Source organism: Apteryx mantelli, chromosome Z, assembly GCF_036417845.1.
Source record: "Apteryx mantelli isolate bAptMan1 chromosome Z, bAptMan1.hap1, whole genome shotgun sequence".
Lineage (NCBI taxonomy): Eukaryota > Metazoa > Chordata > Aves > Apterygiformes > Apterygidae > Apteryx > Apteryx mantelli.
In genome coordinates this window covers 44,749,581-44,755,580 of record NC_090020.1, presented here as the reverse complement: position 1 = coordinate 44,755,580, position 6,000 = coordinate 44,749,581, and the positions used below count along the sequence as shown (strand labels likewise).

At 44.1% G+C, this 6,000-nt stretch overlaps 1 protein-coding gene across 1 annotated transcript in view; it reads left to right on the top strand.

Annotated features, from left to right (window-relative positions):
* The first annotated feature begins 484 nt into the window (after positions 1 to 484).
* Positions 485 to 6,000, top strand: part of APC (APC regulator of WNT signaling pathway) — a 96,942-nt gene continuing 91,426 nt past the window's right edge. Inside the window, exon 1 of the mRNA XM_067316657.1 lies at positions 485 to 542. The gene's annotated coding sequence lies outside the window, so the exon portion shown is untranslated. The remainder of the gene's footprint in view (positions 543 to 6,000) is intronic.

The following is a 6,000-nucleotide window of genomic DNA, read 5'->3' as shown; positions in this document are numbered from 1 at the left end:
AGCGGCTGGCGGTTAACGGCCGCTCCACGCACCCCCTCTCTCCACCACCCCCGCTGCGCGCGGCAGGTGTGTGCCATGGGGAGGGGGCGGATAAGCTCCCGCCCTCGCGCATGCGCGCCGCCGCGCGCGGGTGTCTGCACCGCCGCCGCCGAGGCCGGGATTCCCTCGGCCGCGCCTGCGCGCCCCGCTCGGCCCTCGGGCAAGATGGCGGCGGGGAGACCAGTCGGCGGGAGCGAGTGAGGGGGCGGCTGGGGGCGGGCGCGCGGGGCAGAGACCCCCGGCCCCGCGGCTGGGCGCGCTCGAGGCAGGCGGGGGCCGAGCCGGGCAGGAGGCCGGGGCCGCCCCGGGGCCCGCTGGCGGCATGCGGAGCTGGGGGCACGGGGCAGGGGCCGGCCCTCGCCGGTGAGCGGGGCGGGCGGCCGCCGGGCCCGCGCCCCGTATGCGCCCAGCCCCGTCGGCTGCCCCTTCTCGCCGCCCCGGGGCGCCGCCCTCGGCTCGGCGGCGGCAGGCGTCGGAGGAGCCGCGGCGGCGCTGGCGGGCAGGTGAGTGCCCGTGGGCGGGAGCGGAGCCGCGCGGTCGCCCCGGGGAGGGGGCAGTGGCGGCGCCCCGCGACAGGGGCGCTCCGTCCCCTTGCAGGTGTCGCTCGCCTGGTAGAGCCATAGCAGCCCTTAGCGGTGCTATAACGTGCTCTGGCGTTCGTGCTCTTACGCTTTGAAACCTGGCACGAGTGTCGAGGTGTCTGATAGCTGAAACGCTGCAGTGGTAGCAAGGCCCCAGAGACTAGTTCTCAGCTCTTCTCTTCCGTGAAAAGGTGTTTAAAAGTCAAGTCCTTCACCTGCAGAACCTCCCTCTGGCTGTCAACTAAACGGACTTCAGCGCTCTCTATCAGCAGGCGCTGTGTCCTCTGCTGTGCTTCCTCGCTGACCTCTTGCCTCAGGGCTGGATCTGCACAGGTCGGTTTGACTGCAGCCCCGTGTCTGAAGTCACTGTAGCCTCAGCTGCCCTTTGGAGCGGCAGAAGTGGTTGAATGTAAAGCAGAATAGTTCAAATTTCTGAAAACATCGGTTTCATTGTACAACTGCGGAAGAGAGGAGAAGCAAGGATGCAACTAAACTATATAACTAATTTGTTTGTCTTCCCCCCCCCCTCAATAATTACTATAAACTATATGATAGTTGTAGCCTGTAAAAGTGGGAAAGCAGGCCTTTTGGTAAAGCTGTCATAGAAACTTTTAACTTTCCTAAAAATAAAATGAAGTTCTGCAGAAGCTAATTTTGTGTACTTCTACCAACTGCTAATCAACAAGAGAAGATTTCTGTGCTCCAGCAGAGAAGCACAGATTTGAAAACTTTTTTTCAGGAGGTTATGTCCCAGTTAATAGGACTACTAGAAACAGCATTTTGGTAGGCTCGAACTAGGCAGGAGTTAATTAAGATTATGTCATTCTAACTGAAATGACAACTTTTTTTTCTGTTGTCTTCAAGTGCTGTAATCTTATATTTTTAAACTGGGTTTGGCAAAAACTGTATGCCAAATGGTTTCATCCAATCCTAAGCACTCAAGAAATACTAGACTTGTTAAAGTGAATGCCATGAGATCATTGTTATGCTTCAATTTCCTCGATATGTTTCTTTTCCTCTCCTTATGATAAAGACTGTTTATAGAATAGTTCTGTCCAATGAAAAAGACCTTGCAATTGCAAGTACTTGCTCTCCTTGGATATTTTAGGTTCCAAAGTAAATATAAACATATAATTTGGCAAAGTTTATTTATACTTAGTGGTATAAAGGAAAAAAAAATCCAAAACTTGGGAAATCCAAATGGCAATATAGTTGATGAAGTATTTTTAATTTTGCCCTTAGGGTTTGAGGTAGCAGGGATGGTACACAAAATGTTTTCTAAATAGCCCAGAAGCAAACACTGTTGTGCATAAGAACATGTTTTAGCAAGTGTAATGAAATATGTGCTCAAGTATGTGAAGTTTTGATACCTACATCTGTTGTAGAAAATGTCAAGTAACTAACATCACAATTGCAGTTTCTTTGCAATATCAAACTGTAACGCTCTCGACAGTGCACTGTGCTACTGTGCACGTAGTTTCGCATACTGTTTTGGTCAGCTTTAGTTTTTAACTAATAGCTCTTAGCCCCAGTACACATATATATTTTTATATATTTTTACTTTTGTAACTTTTATTTCTAGAACTTTCTTATAGCTAGGTAATCTTTTGGGTTAGGGAATTATGTCCTTCCATGATCACATTTAATACTAAATATTAACATATTTCATAATAAAACTTTCTTAATACTGTAATGGTCAAATGGGAAAAAGTTAGATTTGGCTAAGTTGATTTTTGGCTAGATTTTGAAAATTCTTACCTTGATTAAAAACAAGATAGTTTGGATTTTTATTTTTTTTATAGTAGTTAACTTTTCCTGTTTGTTTCAAGCAGCTCAGGAATGATAAATAAAATTATTAATGCAATTGTTAAATATGTGCTTTTTGAAATATTTTGTAGTAGCAAGTTGTTCTGAAGTATCATGAATGTTATGTGAGAGCATAGAATTGGTTTAGGATATGATGCATGTTATCATTTTTTACTTTCAAACTATGCTATAGAAGTTGTTTCATAGCGCTATGCAGTAGAAATTCACGAATTTCAGGATCTTCTCTCACCACATCTGAAACTCAGCAAATCTACTTTTTATTGTGGTTAGGTCTCACAATATTCTCCTTCAATTTGTCTCCATTGAGTTTGGACAGTGGAAAGCAATGTGCCGTTGTCTTTTCTTTGTATCAAGTTGCCATGTTTTCACAGGGTGATTTTTAGTAACTTGTATGACAGTGATGGAATGAGCAATGAATGAATACACTGAAGCAAGGCAGCTAGAGAGCTTGATGAGCAAAACATACACCACTAACTTTTCACATTTTAATGAGGATGTCAATGCTGTGAATGATAAATGTGTTATAGGATTATTTTTTAAGTTTAATTTTTAAGGAAGTCTCCATTGTAGGTTTTAAAAAGCAACCTGACTGTACTAAATAAATATACATGGACTCTGCTTGGAAGTGGCAATCCAGTAGTTGAAACTCATCTTTAGATGGATTTTCCAGTAGTTTACTGGAAAACTAGTAGTTTCAAATTCGTATTATCTTCATCAGACAAGGTTCCCTTTATTACCAATGTTAGCAAAGCAAAAGCACTTCTACTGTAAGCTCTTAGGTTTGACTTCTCCTGTTTGAATACCAAAACACTAGAAGTTCTGCTGGATTTTTTGATCCTAATTAACCTGGATTATGATTGTAAGTACCAGTTTGCTAAATAGCATTAAAATAATCTGTGCCGGTGATTTCAACAGTAGCTGATGCTGTGCTGTTATATAACTTTATTTTGATTATTGGATGATAATCATTCATTTTTAGTTGAAAGCTTGTGTCTTGTTGCATCAGGTGCAGCCGGAGGATGAAGCCCCACGTCAGTAAGCATTCACTCCAAATGTCAGAAGCTGATGTTGAGTGGGTGTGCTATTTCCCATTGAAGCTTATGGGAGAGGTAGTTGGGAAGAAAAATTAGAAAGAATAAGAAATGTCAGCTTGATTTTGTTATCTGCATGTGCTATTATAACTGTACTTTTGATACTGTTTTTTGGAGCATAATCACAAGGTTAGTCTATGCTAGTTTGACTTGGCAGTAAAAGATTAATAGGGTTCCATGATTATGTTCATTTGTGTCTATTAGATGGTGATTGATTTTAATGCTTATCACTAGTGGAAATAAATTTAAAAAATATGAACACTCTGTGAGACTGCAGAGAATTTACTTTGCCTTTACCTTGAGGAGTAAAATTCAGCAAGCAAGAACATCTTTTGAGTTGTAGTAGAGCACGAATAGTTTGACTCCTCTGTAGAAATGGTAAACTAAAAAAATAAAATTTAAGGATCAATAGCATTTTGAAGTATCTTTTGTAAGTGTAAAGCTATTCTTTAGAGATGCAGTTTACTCACAAACTGATAGAACTATTAATCTCTTATAGAAGAACAGATCATGCTTAAGTGGACTTCATAATTCAGCAAAACAATTTAGGCTTGTGTAAAATAATATAATGATGCTTCTCTTAAGACTGTGAGTTTTGAACTCTTTATTCTTGTTCTTTAGTAGAACTGGCTGAAGAGCAGAGCTCAGAGGGTTGTGATCAGTGGCACAAAGTCTAGTTGGAGGCCTGTAGCTAGTGGTGTCCTCCAGGGGTCAATACTGGGTCCCTTATTGTTCAAGTTGTTCATCAGTGACCTGGATGAAGGGACAGAGCGCACCCTCAGCAAGTTTGCTGATGATACAAAACTGGGAGGAGTGGCTGATACGCCAGAGGGCTGTGCTGCCATTCAGAGAGACCTGGACAGGCTGGAGAGGTGGGCGGAGAGGAACCTCCTGAAGTTCAACAAAGGCAAGTGCAGGGTCCTGCACCTGGGGAGGAATAACCCCATGCACCAGAGCAGGCTGGGGGTTGACCTGCTGGAAAGCAGCTCTGCTGAGAAGGACCTGGGACAGGTCCTGGGTGGACACAAAGTTAAGCATGAGGCAGCAATGTGCCCTTGTGGCCAAGAAGGCCAATGGTATCCTGGGGTGCATCAGGAAGAGTGTTGCCAGCAGGTGGAGGGAGGTGATCCTCCCCCTCTACTCAGCCCTGGTGAGGCCACGTCTGGAGTACTGCGTCCAGTTCTGGGCTCCCCAGTACAAGAGGGATGTGGCACTACTGGAGCAAGTCCAGCGAAGGGCTACAAAGATGATTAGGGGACTGGAGCATCTCTCTTATGAGGAAAGGCTGAGAGAGCTGGGCCTGTTTAGCCTGGAGAAGAGAAGGCTGAGAGGAGATCTTATTAATGTGTACAAGTATCTGAAGGGAGGGTGTTGAGTGGATGGGACCAGACTCTTTTCAGTGGTGCCCAGAGACAGGACGCGAGGCAACGGGCACAAACTGAAACAGAGACGCTTCCATCTGAACATGAGGAAAAACTTCTTCACTGTGAGGGTGACAGAGCACTGGAACAGGTTGCCCAGGGAGGTTGTGGAGTCTCCATCCTTGGGAGATATTCAAAAGCTGTCTGGACACAGTCCTGGCCAATATGCTCTAAGTGACCTTGTTTGAGCAGAGGGATTGTACTAGTTGATCTCTAAAGGTCCCTTTGAACCTCAACCATTCTGTTTTTCTCTGAACTCTGGTCATCCAAGCATCACTTAAGGCTTAGTTCATGAGATTAAATTGTTTGTGTGAAAGTTGCACCCTTTTTCTGGAAATCAGACACCAATAGAAAGTTGTCTTATTTGTGTGATTGATGCTGAGTGTCACTTGCTTTAAATAGATTCTGAAAGGTGCCGAGTTGTACAAAACAGAATTTGGCTGTTAGTAGACTGGCCTTCTTGTAGCAACTGGCACGCAGGGGGGAACTGAAAGGAAACTAGAACTTCCCATTGTCGTGTGACAAGAGCGCAAAGAAGTTGTGAAAGCATAAATTGTGTGAGTTGACTCTCCTTTTATTAATAGAAGAAGTTCTCAGGATCACATGAGCTTTTTCTCCTCTCTAAAACCCCTGCTATGGAGATCTCACATAGCTGCTGTTCTTCCACTCAAAGGGCTTTAACAAAGAATCTGTTCAGAACTAAGCAATGTTATTCCCATATAGCATAATGGTTTTATATGTATATTATGCAGAAATCCCAAGCTTGCTTATGTAAATTTTATATAGACAGTTATAATCTCTCACACGTGCCTGCCCTCATTGCTCTTTCACTTCAAACTAAGTCAACCATATATTAAGAATTTTATGACTTTCTTGTGCTTAGCTGCTGTTTCTTGGAATAAGATTTTGCAACTTTTGGGGGGATATACTGTAAATTTAATTCAGTTGATCAATGACAAGCATTTCCCTCCGGCTCCCTCTGGTTTATGTTGTTGCAGGTTCTGCTAGAGTTTGCTTTTGGATTGCAAAGTTCCTGTTTAG